We start from the raw sequence: 18817 nt of genomic DNA on the forward strand, positions 1-18817 counted from the left end.
TTAAACTATGTTACCCAACATATATAGTTTTCAACAACAAGAAAATGCTACAAGGAAGACAAAGACACAGGAAAGTGTGACCCATGCTCACAAGGAAAGCAGTCAATGGAAACTGTCTAAATGGGTCCCTGTGTTGGATTTACCAAGGACTTCAAAGATGCCTTTATAAATATGTTAAAAGACTGAAAGAAAAACTATATTTAAAAAGGTAAAGGAAAATGTTATGACAGTGAATGTCAAAAAGGGGATCTAATAGAGAAACAAAGACTGTATTTAAAATAATTCTAGAATTCAAGTATGCAAAAAAAAAATGACTAGATGAACTCAAAAGCAGAACAGAAATGGCAGAATTGACAATCAGTTAATTTGAAATATACCAATAGAAATATCCAATATAAAGAAAGAATTGCAAAAAGATTAAATAAAAATAGATGTGTGGGATAGCAAAAAATATACTGATGTGTGTATAATGGGATTACCAGGGAGTAGAGGAGAAAGAATACAAATATATATAGTGAAGAATTTCCAAATTTGATTCAACTTAATTTTAGTAGGACAAACAAAGGGGATTTCTTGGTGGCTCAGACAGACAAGCAAAGGATATTCATAGCTAGATCATTGATAATAAACTGCTGAAAGACAGGAAAATATCAAAGCAGTAAGAGAAAGATGATTCATCACTTACAGGAAAGCAATAATATGACTTACCACCTACCTCATCAGAAGAAAAAGACAGGCAGCAATGAAATCACAAAATGCTGAAAGACGAAATAAATAAATAAATAAAAGTCAACCAAGAATTCTATAACCAGTAAAACTGCCTTTCAAAATGAAGGAAACATGGTGGTGGTTTAGTCGCTAAGTCACGTTCTGACTCTTGGGACCCCATAGGCTATAGCCTGCCAGGCTTTTCTGTCCGTAGGATTTTCCAGACAAGAATATTGGAGTGGGTTGCCATTTACTTCTCCAGAGGACCTTCCTGACTGAAGAATTGAACACATGTCTCCTATATTACAGGCAGATTCTTTATCGACTGAGCTATGAGGAAAGCATATTCACTGATAAAAAGGAAAAGCATTAGGCATTAGTAGAGTTATCACCCAGTATCTAGAGGAAATTGGTTCCAGGAGCTCCCATGGATACAAAAATCTGCAGATGCTTGAGTCATATAAAATGATGTAGTACAATGAATGAACTTGCCAGGTAGTTCAGTGGTAAAGAATATACTTGCAGTAGACACAAGAGGCACAGGTTAGATCCTTGGGTCAGGATGATCCCCTGGAGGAGGAAATGGCAACCCACTCCAGTATTCTTGCCTGGAAAATTCCATGCACAGAAGATCTGGTGGACTGCAGTCCATCGGGTCTCAATGAGTCAGACACAACTGAATGACTGAGTACACGTGCACAAATGCACACACACACATGCACACACACAGACAGTAAAATGAATACATTTGGACCTTTATACCTGTGGGTTTTGCATCCTAGGATTCAACAAATTGGGGTTTAAGTTTCAATTCACAGTTGGCTGAATCATTGATTGATTAAATCCTTGGGTGCAAAACCCAGAGATAATGAGGTAATATGTGTCAAATGGGGAGCAGAGAGATAGTAGCATTGTTTCTTAGAAGTCTCATAACTGTTTTATTTAAATCAATTAATTTAAACTTCACTCATGCCTTAATGTGGAGAAGGCAATGGCACCCCACTCCAGTACTCTTGCCTGGAAAATCCTATGAACGGAGGAGCCTGGCGGGCTGCAGTCCATGGGGTCACTGAGTCGGACACGACTGAGCGACTTCACTTTCACTTTTCACTTTCACGCATTGGAGAAGGAAATGGCAACCCACTCCAGTGTTCTTGCCTGGAGAATCCCAGGGATGGTGGAGCCTGGTGGGCTGCCATCTATGGGGTCGCACAGAGTCAGACACAACTGAAGCGACTTAGCAGTAGCAGCAGCATGCCTTAATAGCGAGGCTTTAAAATTCAAAGGTAATACTGACTTATAAAACTACACAAAAACATTTTGAATATACAATCAAAGTTGTGCTTCTTTAAACCATCCCAAAGAGAAAGAAATGCAAGAAGGTAAAATGGTTGTCTGAGGAAGCCTTACAAATAGCTGAGAAAAGAAGAGAAGCAGAAACAAAGGAGAAAGGCAAAGATATACACAACTGAATGCAGAGTTCCAAAGAATAGCAAGGAGAGATAAGAAAGCCTTCTTAAGTGACCAATGCAAATAAATAGAGGAAAACAACAGAATAAGAAAGAATAGATGGGGGAAACAATGGAAACAGTGAGAGACTTTATGTTCTTGGGCTCCAAAGTCACTGCAGATGGTGACTGCAGCCATGAAATTAAAAGACACTTGCTCCTTGGAAGAAAAGCTATGACCAACTTAGACAGCATATTAAAAAGCAAAGACATTACCTTGCCAACAAAATTTGTCTAGTCAAAGCTATGGTTCTTCAAGTAGTCCTGTAAGCTCCAGGAAGAGAAGGGAATGACAGAGGATGAGATGTTTGGATGGTATCACCAACTTGATGGACATGAGTTTGAGTAAGCTCTGGGAGTGGTGGTGGACAGGAAAGCCTGGCGTGCTGCAGTCCATGGGGTCACAAAGAGTTAGACACGACTGAACAACTGAACTGAACCGAGAGATCGCTTCAAGAAAATTAGAGATACCAAGGGAACATTTCATGCAAAGATGTGCTCGATGAAGGACAGAAATGGTATGGACCTACCAGAAGCAGAAGATATTAAGAAGAGGTGAAATAATACAAAGAAGAACTGTACAAAAAAGATCTTAATGACCTTGATAACCATGATGTTGTGGTCACTCACCTAAAGCCAGATATCTTGGAATGTGAAGTCAAGTGGGCCTTAGGAAGCATTGCTATGAACAAAGCTAGTGGAACTGATGGAATTCCAACTGAGCTATTTCAAATCCTAAAAGATGATGCTGTGAAAGTGCTGCACTAAATGTGCCAGCAAATTTGAAATCTCACCTGTGGCCACAGGACTGGGAAAGGTCAGTTTTCATTCCAATTCCAAAAAGGGCAACTCAAAAGAATGTTCAAACTACCGTACGTTGAGCTAATGTCACATGATAGCAAGGAAATGCTCAAAATCCTTCAAGCTAGGCTTCATCAGTACATAAATTGAGAATTTCCACATGCACAAGCTGGATTTAGAAAAAGCAGAGGAACCAGAGATCAAATTGCCAACATATACTGGTAGAAAAAGTAAGAGAATTTCAGAAGAACATATACTTCGCTTCATTGACTACATGAAATCGTTTGACTGTGTGGATTACAATAAACTGTGGAAAATTCTGAAAGAGATGGAAATGTCAGACCACCTTACCTTTCTCCTGAGAAACCTGTATGCAGGTCAAGAAACAACAGTTAGAACTGGACCTAGAACAACAGACTGGTTCAAAATTGGAAAAGGAGTATGTCAAGCCTATATATTGTCACCCTGCTTATTTAACTTCTATGAAGAGTACATCATGCAAAATACCAGGGTGGATAAAGCACAAGCTGGAATCAAGATTGCTGGGAAAAATATCAACAACCTCAAATATGCAGATGATACCACTCTAGTGGCAGAAAGCAAAGAGGAACTAAAGAGCTTCTTGCTGCTGCTGCTACAGCTGCTAAGTCGTTTCAGTCATGTCCAACTCTTCGTGACCCCATGGACAGCAGCCTACCAGGCTCCTCTGTCCATAGAATTTTCCAGGCAAGAGTACTGGAGTGGGTTGCCATTGCCTTCTCCAAGAGCCTCTTGAGGAGGGTGAAAAAGAAGAGTGAGAAAGCTGGCTTAAAATGCAACATTCAAAAAACGAAGATCATGGCAACCAGTCCTATCACTTCATGGCAAATAGATGGGGAAAGAATTGAAACAATGACAGAGTTTTTTTCTTGGGCTCCAAAAATCACTGCAGATAGTGACTGCAGCTGTGAAATTAAAAGATGCTTGCTCCTTGGAATAAAAACTATTGACAAACACAATGTATTAAAATGCAGAGAGATGACTTTGCCAGCAAAGATTCTTATAGTTAAAGTTATATTTTTTCCAATAGTCACCTATGGATGTGAGAATTGGAGCATAAAGAACGCCAAGCACTGAAGAATTGATGTTTTCAAACTGTGATGCTGGAGAAGATTCTTGAGAGTCCCTTGGACAGCAAGGAGAGCAAAACCAGTAAATCCAAAGGAAATCAAACCTGAATATTCATTGGAAGGACTGATACTGACTTTGGCCACCTGATGGGAAGAGCTGACTCACTGGAAAAGACCCTGATGCTGGGAAAGATTGAAGGTGGGAGGAGGAGGGGATGACAGAGGATGAGAGGTGGGATGGCATCACTGATTCAATGGACATGAGTTTGAGCAAGCTCCGGGAGTTGGTGATGGACAGGGAAGCCTGGTGTGCTGCAGTCCATGGGATGGCAAAGAATCAGACACAATAGCAACTGAACAACAATTATACAAGTTGTACAAAAATTATATACATATTAAATATTAATTTTTGTATAGCTTTTAATCATCAACAAAAGTAATTAGTACAAAGAGCTAATTTACTACTTGATAAATTGGTTTGTGCCAAAAAGTAAATCATCTTTATTATTAAGCTCACACTCTGTTATTTTTTCTCATAGCAAGACATTCTCAATGAAGACGACTGTGCATGTTTTTAAATCCTAATATAGTAATCGTCTGTGATCTGGCAGCTGGCAGCTGGTCTTTCGACCCTATACTGAATAACACTGCATAGAAGTCCATTTATAAAACATAAATTATATTTTAATAAATGTTAAAATTTCTTATTAGAAAAACTGCATGAAAAATTTAACCATATTTATTTATTTTTATATGCATTTATTTCTTATTTGAACAATGATAGGCTAATAAGATGGACCAAACTGAATTTTATTGCTTCAAAAAAGTTAAAAAAAAAAAAAGTTCTATCCAGGTAAGTGAAATTTAAGGCTGAATTTTCCATTTTTTAACCTGTGATCAATTTATTTTTATATGTGAACCCTCCATAAATTATAGGTCTTCTTGGTTCTGATCTTTCACATGTTTAATCAATGAAGGTATGAAAGTAAATACTCTCAAACCATTCTGGGACTAGCTTAAATGATTTCTTACTATAATTTGACTACACATTGTTGTTGTTCAGTCACTCAGTCAAGTCCAACTCTTTATAGCACATTTTTACTGAATAATAACTATAGTTCTAGTCCTAAGCTCTCTCTGGGATTTTAAAGAGGAATAGTGTATGACCTTTGGCCATAAGAGGCTAGCGTCAGATTCTAATTACAGAATTTTACAGTAGATAATGTGGATATGGTATTGGAGAAATATGTATTAGAAGCAGTGTGACTTTAAGAATTCTATAATTGTGCAGGTGTGACCAGGTGTACACATGTACATATGTTAAGTATGAATAGTAAATATATGTGACACAATTAGAAAATTGAATGGTATATTAACATGCTGATTGTGGTACAGATATACTGACATTTGATAAGTTCATTAGAGAAGCTTCCAGAAAGTGTTAAGAAATGAAGAATGACAAATTGCATTGGAAACAGAATTCAATATGAAATGTTGGGTGAATTGTGAGAAAAGAAACTGGCCTCACAATAATGAATAAGGGCTTGTTTATAGAGTAAATACAAAGGTTGCTTTTACATTCTACTAAACAAAAACCTAGCTATTCTAAATCTACCCCATTAATTTACCCAATTCTTACCAAATGCCAATACTTTATTAGATGGTTGTTATTATTCATCACTGATTTCCACTTTTTAAAAATATGCAATAATATAAAAGAAACATGTGAAAGTTGCCATCCTACTTCCCCAAACCAGACAAGTGAAATTCTCTTTTCTTGGGAATCAGAATTTAGATAAAGAAATTATTTAACAAAGAAAGCTCATAATCAATGTAGAATTAAGGTCTATGGCTGCTATTTGGCATGGGATGGGTGTTGGGGGGGGTGCAAACTGAACCGTGTGTAAGTAGAACCAAAAGAGTTTGTAGAATAAGAAAAATAAGACATACAGAGGGCCAGCATACAGAAATCAGCAGTTTTTAGAGACCTTTGAACCACAGAGAGAGACAGTTTTCAGCTTTTTAAGATGTGTTTGTACATTTCTATTCTGTTTCAACTGATATCTTCTGTGAACTGAAACAGAGCTTATCAAAATTACTTTTTAATACTAAACTACCAATTGCCTCAATATTTTTAATTTCAAAATATGTTTCAAATGTAAGCCTTCTGTTTCTTTGTATTACTTGCATCTGGGGGCATTTTTATATGTTTCAAACTTTGAAGAAATATGTTGTGTTCCTTAACATTTTCTATTGTTTTTAAATTTTAGAAATGCAAAGTTATTACTCAGTTTCATTTTAATACTGAGAAAATTTCACAGAGACTGTGGATCTAGTTTGTTATACAGTCACAGTTTTTATTACTATGAATAATGAATTAAGGATTTACAGTCACACTGACCTAAAATACCATGAAACTAGACCAAGTGTCCCATTACATAGGAGATACAGTAAAATATAAAGTTATGCTTAAATATGATATAATATTTAATATTCAGAATTCAGATTGTCCTCAAACCATAAAAGAAGCCCGGCATGGGTGGGAATTTTCAAGGTTTCAATATTAAAATAAATAAACTGAGACTCTATGTTTATGAAATATTACATATTTCACCTCTTGAATAACTTGCTGTTTCGAGAGTCAGTATCAAAAGATCAATTCCTGATCTAGGCAAAACACAGGGCATATGCAAAGAAACAGTACAAAATTTCTTTAGTCATCAACTCTAAAGGAGTAATCTAAAAATGAATTAGTCTGATAAAGGGAAAAAACAAATTCTTTATCATCATAAAGTTATTTTGAACAGGTGTGTTTTATAATCATGAGAAGCAGAAAAGCAATCTTCAATGGCAAGCTCTCATTTTCACCCCAGAGGAACATGGGGCTAGAACACAAAACATAGGAATTTTGGCAGGAAGAAGTCTTGTTAAAGCATCTTATGCACTTCCTGTGGATATTATCTCCCTATGACACCCTAGTCCCTTTATCTTGTTATTGTTTTAAGGCACATTATAGAGACAACAAGATAAGCATTCACAAGACTATAGCCGTCTTTTGTGTGGCAGCAAACTGCATTATCAACCAGCCACAGGTGTACACCACATGAAGTGGTAAAATGTGATTTGTAGAGATTTTATGACAAATCTGTCACCATAAGGCTCCATCCCAGATTATGCCCTCCATCTGTTCTACAGGTCTTCATTTGGTTGCATCTAAAACGAAGTAAAATATCTTCATTTTGAACTCTAAAGGAATAATCTAAAAATGAGTATAGTTTGATGAAGAGAAAAAGGAATTCTTCACATTTACTGTGCTTAAAATTTTAATAAAAGCTGTTACTTATCAAATTAATTTTAATATGCTTCTACTTACGCTATTATAATGTGAACACTGACTACCATTCCAAATCAAAGCCAGCCTCATGGGCTGAAGCTAAGATTAACAATATCTTCTCCACTTGATAAATCTGTGTATTTTTGTTTAAATCTCTATCCTACTTCTTCAGTGGAAACAAAATTGAAAGGCAATTCACCTTCAGATATTTAGGGAGATTATTTCCTATAATATAACATATTTTCCTGCCATGATCATTGCATTGTGAAATTCTAACATTTTTAGATAGATTAAATTTTTGCATTTATGGCTTAATATTCCTTTTTCCTCAGTTTACCCATAGAAAACTTACCAGACTGAGTTAAATTTTATTTTTTAAAAGCATATGAATTAATAGTTTCATATGTTGATGCTCATTCATTTACATGTATTATATGTATGGGAGATATCTGATGAAATTCACCTGGATTTGGAGAGATGGTGGTTATACGTAAAGGGCATGCCAGTACTTTAAGCCTGGATTTAGATACTGACTTGAGAATTTTAATAGCCAAAGGCTTGATTTGCCTAAGAAGATAAATATAGCTAACACTTTTAAAAATACAATTTTTCCCTAGAGAAATAAAATGACTCAATTTATCTTACTTTAAAAATTAAAAATGCAACACTTAATAAACATTATTACTGTCCAAGTTTTTAAATATTAACTTAAAGTCAGTAATTGGATTGGAATAATAGAAATAGAAAGAAGGAAGGCAAAAGAAATGTCAGTAATACAGGTACAACAAGAAGTACAGTTATATGTCAATTCAGAAGACAGAAATTATATCAATAATGTGAACAGGGGGAATTTAATATTAAGAATTGCTAACTAATATAAAGAGATTACTAAATAGGATAAAGAAAACTTTCAGGAGTACAGAAACAGCAGATGTATAATTTTGTTCCTAGCTCTAGGGCTGAGGGAAAGTAAATAAGAAAGGAACTTAAAAACTTATGTTATGGACTTCCCTGGTGGTCCAGTGGTTAAAAATTCACCTTGCAATGGAGGGGATCCAGGTTCAATCCCTGGTAGGGAACTAAGATCCCACATGACGTGGAACAACTAAGCCCAGACAACCCAACTAGAGAGAGATTCTGAGCCCTGCAACAAAGATCTCAAGTTCCGCAGCTAAGACCCAAGGCAGCCAAATAAATAAATATTAAAATAAAGTAAAAGAAAACTTATGATAGAGACAGACTCAAGGCCGGGGTGAAGTGTGGGAAAGGGACACAGACTCTAATGACAAGTAAACTAGCTGACAGGTGTGGGCAACCCTCCAGGTGGTGAAGAAACTTATGCAACTGTGTGAGCTGTAGCTGGTCCAGAGCAGCAGCCTGCTGGGTGCAGAGAAACCCATCAGAGTGTCTGGTCTTCAGATGGTTCACAGGGGCCTCTGAAGTTAACACTACCAGGCCATTTCACCAACATCCTTACATTAACATTCCAGTCCACTGCCTTTCAGGTGGAAAACAGCTCAACCCCTTCATCCTGCTTTAGCTTTGCAATTTCCCTCTAGTGCCCTTTCTTGAAAAAACTGAATATCAAAATCACATGTCAAAAGATTAATGTCCAGGTCTAGTAATAACAATGCATATAAAGAAAAGATTGATCTGAAGCTGGCAGTCAGTAAATTGATAACACTTGCATTCTATGCTGAATTCTATACACACTTTCATACAAAAGTTTGAACTTCTATAAAACAAGAAAAGCAAATTCATGTTTCTACCTAACAACATATAGTTATTCCTTACACAAAGGATGAAATTCTCACCCTCCCCTAAAGTGAGAGGACACAAAATCCTAATTGTCATTGGATCCCATCACTGACTATATTAGTTACTATTCTAATCCAGTCATCATTTCACTGAATATTTGTTACCTAAGAAAAAATGAGAGTAAACTTTCAATAATCTTTGTATTTAACAATATAAGCAAATAATATGATGAATATAGGTAATAAATGCAAGGAAACAAATATGTATAGATAATAAGTAAAATTTAAAATATATATATATATATGTATATATACATACAGGCAAAGCTACCAATCCTCACTTTTGCAATTGATTATGAGGCTATCTTTGATATCTGAAAATTATTCTCTTGTTATTTAGCCCATATTGTATTTGCTTTCAGCTAGAACTTCAGTTAGCTGGTGTTCTTTACCAGCTTTGACAACTCAAAACCTTCATGTTTTCAGGATTTGCGTTCTCAACACCTATCCTTTCTTTGGATGCTCTAGTTTTCCTTTTACCTTTACTATTATACATAAAAGTCTTAAAAGTCCTGTGTGTTCCTACAGTGTAGAAGCAAAACCTTTATCTATTGGTAATGAGTAGTAATCACCTCAGCCATTTAGAGTAACATTTTTCTATTTGTTCAATCAATATGGAACCAAAATTGTGGGTGGCAAGTTTGTTTTCCAGTTCAATAGTATCAGTGTTGCCCTCTCCTAAAGGGAGCATTCCCCACTTGAGATTTAAGTCTATTTTACAAGTGGAGCTTGAAGCTGCCACACAAAAAGTGAAGAGTTACTGAGTAATTTATAGGAATAATAGTGACAGAAGACAATCCCTTGATTACTCCTTGATTTCCTGATTCCTGTATTCTGTCTAAGGGGTGAAAGTATCATATGACGGTCTCTAATTCAAAGCATAAAATACATTCTGTAAGGGATATCCCCATTCTTTTAATATATTGTCTCCCAACTAATGCCATGCTTGAGTCTTCAGTAAGCCATTCATTAGACCAGTCACTACGTGATAAAGAGTTACTTGGTAAGTCCATTAATTCCTTGGGCACGTTCTAAAATCCTCATGATAAAATTAAGTGTAGGAAACAACTGGGGGCAGTGCTTTTCTTGAACACACACTCTGAACCTCTAGACCTCTTGAAACCCCATTTTTAAGAACAAGTTTTCAACAAAAACTAGATAGTCATTCTAGATCCTTTTTACTTTTTAAAAAAGCATTTAAAATTTACCACCTTCAAAAACCTCTTATTCCCCTGATTTGGAGTCTATACTAATAAGATGTCCATAGTGTTTCCTTTAGCATAATTTGTAGTATAAATTGTTCTGACACTTAACTTTATAAGCTCCATGTTCTGGTGTTGCATCTTCATAAGAAATGAAAATTGAAATTTTCATGTGATGGGTCTCATGCTAAGTCATTTCTGATTGGCACAAGAAGTATGATTCAGTTGGTATAACCAACATACTACCAGTTCCTTGAAAGATACTTGGCAGATAAAGTTACTCAATTACATTCGAAGAGGGCATTCCAACCCAGTAACTGAAAATACGTGTGTAGCATTTATAATCTAAATCCTACCATATACAATAATTTCAGTTCTTCCATAACTTATAGGTGAATAGGAAGAATAGTGTGGTTTTACATACACATAGTTTTATTATATCGCACATACACATTCTGCATTGTACTCTTTTTAGTTCATTTCTATTAGAAAATATAATTTTTTGTAGGGATTCATGAAGTCCTAGCCACTCAAAAGTGATATTTTGATTATATCTTTTACAGATTACTTCTACAATAGGAATGCCATTAAAATTTAATTATTTTGCCCATTCCCTCAGTAACTTGTCTAAATCTAGTTATTCTAATCAGAAATGACAGTTGTTCACAGTAGCATTGCAAGCACTATTTTTGTTGTTGTTGTTCAGTCATTAAGTTGTGTCCGACTCTTTGTGAGTCCATGGACTTCACATCAGGCTCCCCTCACCTTCACTATCTCCTGAAGCTTGTTCAAATTCATGTCCAGCGAGTCAGCGATGCTACTAATATATAACCATCTCATTATCTGCTGCCATCTTCTCCTTTTGCCTTCAATCCTGCCCAGCATCAGGATCTTTTCCAATAAGTCAGCTCTTTGCATCAGGTGGCCAAAGTATTGGAGCTTCAACTTCAGCATCAATCCTTCCAACGAATATTCAGGACTGATTTCCTCTAGGATTTGTTGGTTTGATCTCCTTGCAGTTCAAGGGACTCTCAAAAGTCTTCTCCAGCACCACAATTTGAAAGCATCAATTTTTTGATGCTCAGCTTTCTTTATGGTCTTTCACATCCATACATGACTACTGGAAAAACAGTAGCTTTGACTATATATAGAGTCTGTCAGCAAAGTGATATTTCTGCTTTTTATACTGCATGATTAAATATATTCTTATCCAGGATAGTGAACCAATTTTACATTGGTTTTATATCCAAGTTGGTCTTTGATTTTTGCCTCACTAGATGTTCAAAATATATATGCAACATTATGTCATATTTTGCTACTGTTACACTGTTTATTTATGGTGTATGTAATTTGATTTCTTTTGCCACCGAGATACCAATTCTGTCTCAATAAGGTGATTTCTGGGCTCCCCGGCAGGGTTGCTGTACAGATGAATGAATATAGATCTGATTCTTTATGAGTCATTTATACTTTGGATTGAACTTGCTTTAGTCAACAATCTCCTAAATGTTTTCCATAGCACAGTTAAGACAAGAGGAAACTTTATGGGAGTGTTAGTGCTGAAGATTACTCAGTAGCATCTTCACCTTTAAAAGGATGATGTTGACCAGTTATAGATGTCTTGAGAGCAACAAGCTTGTGTTTCTTCCAGCCCAGCATTTCTCATGATGTACTCTGCATATAAGTTAAATAAGCAGGGTGACAATATACAGCCTTGACGGACTCCTTTTCCTATTTGGAACCAGTCTGTTGTTCCATGTCCAGTTCTAACTGTTGCTTCCTGACCTGCATACAGGTTTCTCAAGAGACAGGTCAGATGGTCTGGTATTCCCATCTCTTTCAGAATTTTCCACAGTTTATTGTGATCCACACAGTCAAAGGCTTTGGCATAGTCAATAAAGCAGAAATAGATGTTTTTCTGGAACTCTCTTGCTTTTTCAATGATCCAGCAGATATTGGCAATTTGATCTCTGGTTCCTCTGCTTTTTCTTAAACCAGCTTGAACATCTGGAAGTTCACGGTTCACGTATTGCTGAAGCCTGGCTTGGAGAATTTTGAGCATTACTTTACTAGCGTGTGAGACAAGTGCAATTGTGCGGTCGTTTGAGCATTCTTTGGCATTGTCTTTCTTTGGGATTGGAATGAAAATTGACCTTTTCCAGTCCTGTGGCCACTGCTGAGTACCACCAGGGGATCTTGGTAACCCTAAAAGATACATCCTAAAGCTCACAAAGCATTACCATTGTGAATATCTGAGACAAACTGAACTTAAATATTTCTATGTGACTTCTTAGTCAGTCTACTGCTCATGAAATATACACTGTGATTTCCTTACACTATAGCAAATTCATATGGCCTACTTAGTACTTTATTCAATTATTTTAGTTACCTATTTCAGAAAAAGGGCAACAGAAGAAACACATGGGAATATCTGTTTTTAAAAGTAGCTGTATTAATTATTGCCAAAACAAAAGAAACAAACAAAAACATGTCTTCATATAAAACTAACTCAAGAATGAGAGACTTAATCCTGCACTTAAGCATTAGGTATGAGTGGCTGACCAAGGCAGGACTCAGTTTTGCAGCTCAGTTGATTTTGATCTGTTCCTTTTGATCCTGAGTGTCAAATGGGGTCATCTACTTCAGAAGAGCTGTTCTGTTCCATGCTGAGGATCTATGGGTTCTGGTCTGCTTCCCATGTCTCTTGTCCTCCTTGGATCAGCAGATCAGCCCGGGCATGTTCTTGTATGCACTTGTGAGAGTAAAGAGGAACACAGGGAACCATGTGAGGCTTCTGAACACTTAGATTCAGATATGGCACACGGTCAGCAATCAACTACATACAGACCTTTAGTCAAAGTGATCCATGTACAGCCACGCCTAAAGTCAAGAGACCGAGAAAGGTACCACACCTATGCTAAGACAGGACAAAGGTAAAATCATAATTCAATTGATCTCTGTAGCCAATGTCAGAAAGGAAGAATTAGTGGCAGGTACAGTGATATTTGTCCCCAGAAAATGAATCAATATTTTTCTCAATGATTTAAAAATATGGTTAACAGCTAAATAGCCTTTAAATAAAATTATCCCAAATAGGTAACATATTTTTCTTTCAATGGTGAACAGACTTCATCAAAAGTCCAAGTATGAGTTAAAATATTTTAATAATTCACAAATTTTGTTCTTCTTCTACATCAAAGATTATTCTTTAAAAGGATAACTAATAATAAGACATAGAATGTATCAAGTTTGCCCCTACTGTATTTCGGTCATGATTCTTGGAACTCAGAAAAATGAATTCACCCTTAATGGGTGGAGTGTTTGTATTGCCAGCAGCACTGAACTTAGTACTTAGTCATATTACTATGAGCTTCAAAGTACAGAATTTTCAGTGATGCAAATCACCACTTCTCTATCTCCTCTTTCACTCTCATATAACCATTAGTAGTATATTATTGGTGATTAATGTTACCTCATAGGTTTTTTAATATGTGTCTTAAATCATAATAAAGCTTTATAAAACATCTCTCTTTCTCTATTTATAAATTGTCTTTCAGACCTGGGTTCAACACTTACATTGAAAAAAGCTATAGACTTTAAGAATGTGTTAATAAAGAGGAAAACAAAAACTAAGTGATATTTACAGTGAGAATATTCTACTGCAATATTTGAAAATAGGCTTTACCCATTTTTTTTTATGGAAACAACCTATAGTATCAGTGTAGGTAAAGGATGGTCATTTATTCACAGTGGCAGGTTTATCCTCAAGCTAACATGACATTAATCTGCCTCTTATTTTCTTAAGTTTACGAAAACCTATTACCTTTTTGAGAACTCATCATTCATTGCTAAGCACGTAAGTTATTTCCAATCACCTTATTAAATAAAGCTAATGTCACTAAGCAAATTGTGGATCAACTAAGCAGAGACAGGCAAGAAATCCTCCACAGAAAACATTCATCTCTTTACTCCCATGGGTAGGCACAGACTTTGGTAATGCCAGCCTTGCTTGTTGGTCTTATTTTACACAAATAGTCATCTGTAAGACCATATTTTTTCATTCAGTCTGGTATCAGAGATTCAACTTAAGCTTGAGTTGAGAAAACAAGCATTTGAATGGATTTTCTTCACTCCTTCACTGTAATTATGTTGTCCTTTGCAGGAGCCAAGGTTATAAGAAGACGAAAAGGAGAGGAGAAATGCACCAAACGTGACAGAAAAGCACCTAGAGAAAGAGAGGTAGAATTAATATTGATAAGATGATTGAAGCCCTGATTTTCTTTCTTAATTATCTGTGTCAGATTTGTCCTGGTCTAAGTTATGAGAAGAGAAGTGACATTAATTCAGGTCTTTATCTCCTGTCCTAGCTGTAGCAAAGATCCCTCAGGGCCTTGTCTAGTACCTCCTGCTTCTAGGTATATCCATGTTTTATGCTGTGCATTTAGGTTATGTATACAGGAAGCCTATGAGATTAAATATGAGAGAACAGATAAAAAGATTTATATATCAGGCTATTATTTCACAAAACTATATGTTGCCCAAACATTTTAATGCTAGCTTAATTCGTTCATTACAACCCCATCTTCTTCTACCAAAATTTTAGGAGTGGAAATCTCAATGTCATATCAGTATTTCATGTCATCAGAAAACACATGTACTATAAATTTGGAAATATATCTATTAGAAGAATCTGTGATCATATTACAGAAAACAGAAGAAAATGTGAATATGTGAGTCAAAATAGCAGATAATGATAATAACAGTTGCACCTGGTTTTGATTTTTATCTTTATGATCCATTCAAGAAAACACACACACCAGAAAAAGTGAAAGGATGTGGAAAAGATTCAATGAATCCAAAACAAAACAAAATCTGCATCTATAACCTGTTAACAGTCAAGATTATATTTGTCATTTTCATCACCATCTGGATTTAAAATTTTTAATGGCTGGTTGATACTTTATGACTTGCTTATGTTTCCATGAGTAGGACTATTCATTTTCAACAGTTTTGATGCTAGAACTCATAGAATGGGTCTGGTCACTAGCCTTTGTGTGTGATGATGAAGTAATTCAAATAAACATCATTCACAGGTCACAAAGTGAATGTATCAACCAATGGATTTTGTTCTGTTATGTTCATGACCGAACTGCAACCTTCAGCTTTCAATTTTGTGTCACATCAGGTTAAGGCTCTAAAGCATTCAATTTTTAATTTACTTTCTGTGATAATTTATCACATATATTCTTCTCTATTTTCACAGGTTCTTTAAGAAGAAATACAATTAATTTCATTAAGAAATCAAGTGTCCTAGTGCCAATCACAAATTTATAAGCATCACAGTCTCATCCCTGGCTCATGTTTCAAACTCTTGTGATTCTAATCATCTGTGTCACTTTCTTCAAATTGTGTTGTGTCCACATTGAAATTTCATAGAACCTAGGTTGCCTGTGTTGTTTCAAAGTTCATGGAATAATGTATAGCTGAATTTAGTTATTTGATCTATTTACATTTATATTTGTCTTACTATAAGATCTTTGAGATTACATAAGAAAATATTATTTCAAGAAAATATCTAAGATATATATGCTTATATATGTATCTGTTATCATTTGATAACCATTTTAATTGTAATATTGATGTAAATTCCATTAATTGCAATGAGTTAAAATTAAAATTGTAGCTCATGGCTAATGTGTAAAGAGTGCAAATACAAGTATTTTTTTAAATAAGTTAAAATCCAACTATTACATCAGTGCTTATGATTACTTCACAATTAAATGACAAGGCTAAAGAATAAGCTACACAAAGAATAAAGAATATTATTTGTAAAAAAATACATCAGTTTCTTTAAAACTACTGAAAGAAACAGAAGTTCCTCATGAGCTGTCAACCTATAGATAGATTAGTTGAAGGAATATATATATATATATATATATATATATTTTACTCACTTTGCCTTTGGACTTTCTACTAAGGCTGAAGTATTACACATTAATTGGTTCCAAGTAGATAGTTTTACATACTGTTGATTTCTTATACATGCTGCTGCTGCTGCTGCTAAGTTGCTTCAGTCGTGTCCGACTCGGTGCGACCCCATAGACAGCAGCCCACAAGGCTCCCCCGTCTCCGGGATTCTCCAGGCAAGAACACTGAGGAGATTTAATTCCACATATTTATCTTCATATCTATCAATAGTGAATTGGTTCATGTTTCCAAGATGTTCATTGATTACACTATAGTCAGTCCATTTCAAACTAACAGCAATGCTATCCAATTTATCACTGTCACTTCATGCAGTGTTCTATAGATGTGCTGACCTGAAAAGGGGCCTGTAAAAAGATGTAGAGTGACAAGAAATGAAAGGTCATAAGCAGTATGGTAACATAAACTTTGCTCTAGATTTTCTTTTCAGTTTATTGTCTGTTGCTCAAGTCCCATAACTGGTAAATATTTAGAAAGAATCATGAGGCAAAAAACTGCTATTACTTGTGAGGAGAGATTTCTCCAAGTCATAACAGTAGTTTGAATATCTGCACAATATCTTACCATGACTGTAGCATTGCCATCACATCACTGTAATCATTTTATTCTATCATTGAATGAATTTCTTCAGGTTTATCTCTAAATAATCCCACCCTAAGAGCTCAGTTCTTTAAATTTGATCTCCTCAGTCTGAGCAAAGAAGGAGCTAACTGTCTAGGTTGAGAACACTGTTTTAAGCCTGTTATAGTTGAGGGTAAATATTCATGACCGAATTCAACCATAACAAAAATAAGAGTATGATTATATTTAATATAAATTATTTTAACACCAAAATCTCTGCTAGTCATACTTTCAAACTTGTGATGTTTCAACTATAACACTCATAATGATTCAGTCATCATAAAACTACTAACAAGTAAGAAAGATAAGTAAATAACATAAACAAACAAATGAACTAACAAGTGTGATTCAGATTATGAAGATGGTTAGATCAGCATTTTGAGTTAGAAACTATTATTCCTTATAACTTTGTTTAAACAAAATAAACAGTATAACTGTAAAATTTAAAATAAATACTAAGAAGTATTTCCCCAAAACATAGAGGAATAAAATAAATACAATTTTATCAACTGAGATTAAAATTGCAGGTCATTTCAATAAAAATTTGTAAGTGATCAGGTTTGGTACATGTGACTTTGTATGATAACAACATTTTAAGGGTATTGATAAGTGTATTAATTAATTAATCATTAATTAATTAGTTTCAGAAAAGGTGGGGAACTTTCCTCTCTCTCTCTACATATATATTTATATATTTTCATGGAGGAGAAAATGTCAACCTGTTTCAGTATTCTTGCTGGGATAATCCCATGGACAGAAGAGCCAGGTGGGCTACAGTCCTATGAGGTCACAAAGAGTCAAACAGGACTGAGCACAGACACACAATTTGTATATAAGCAGCAGTATAGGAAAAGCAGGTACACTGTCAAATAAGAAAGAGATAAATTATTTATAAAAATTAACCACATATTTCACCTTTCTCTACATGAAACATCATGCCCAAAATCAAGTTAACAAAAAATCATGGCTTATAATAAGTGGAATTAGAAACATTTCTCCAAGAAAGACATAGGTTTTTCAGTTTATGTTAAAAATATCAAGCTTACAAAAGCAGCATCAATAACAAATAGCAAAATTGATTGAAAATACATTATAAAGATGCTGTAGAAAGAAAGAAAGCCTGAAAATATTAATGAAATTTGGAAAAACATGAGATAAGTTAACAAAATGAAGTAGGGGAAATATTCTATATTCATAAAAGTTATAAGCCACCAAGAAAATATAACACTGATGAGTTTTACATACTGAGAAAAATTAAGCAAAATTGAGAGAATTAACAAACTTCAATTATTTTTAGGTCATGCTATTTATTATTTCTCTACAGTGCTCATTATATTATCTATATAAAATTAAATAAAGCTACAAGATATTTGTAGAATACAATAAGTGATAAGTGCATCTTTTTATTAAAACAGCTGAGTTATTTGATCTTCAATTCTCTCTGAAACATTTATTTACAAAAGCTATGAATTTGTATACAGGAAGAGAGATACTAAAAATTTCTAAAAATTAGAAATAGTGTAAAGGCAATATTTTCTGAACATTTTGCAATTAAATTACTAGTTAAAAATTAAGAAATGAGCGGTGTTGTGTTCTGCTTTTTATTTTTTTTAATGATGACATTTTTGAATCACACATATGAAAACAACTTGAGCCAAAAGAGAAAATAGAAACTGAAATGATCGACTATTATGAAATAAGAAATGAAAACATTATAGCCCAAACTTTTCAG

This window comes from Giraffa tippelskirchi, chromosome 2 (assembly GCF_054371585.1).
Source record: "Giraffa tippelskirchi isolate mGirTip1 chromosome 2, T2T-mGirTip1v1.2.pri, whole genome shotgun sequence".
Classification (NCBI taxonomy): Eukaryota; Metazoa; Chordata; class Mammalia; order Artiodactyla; family Giraffidae; genus Giraffa; species Giraffa tippelskirchi.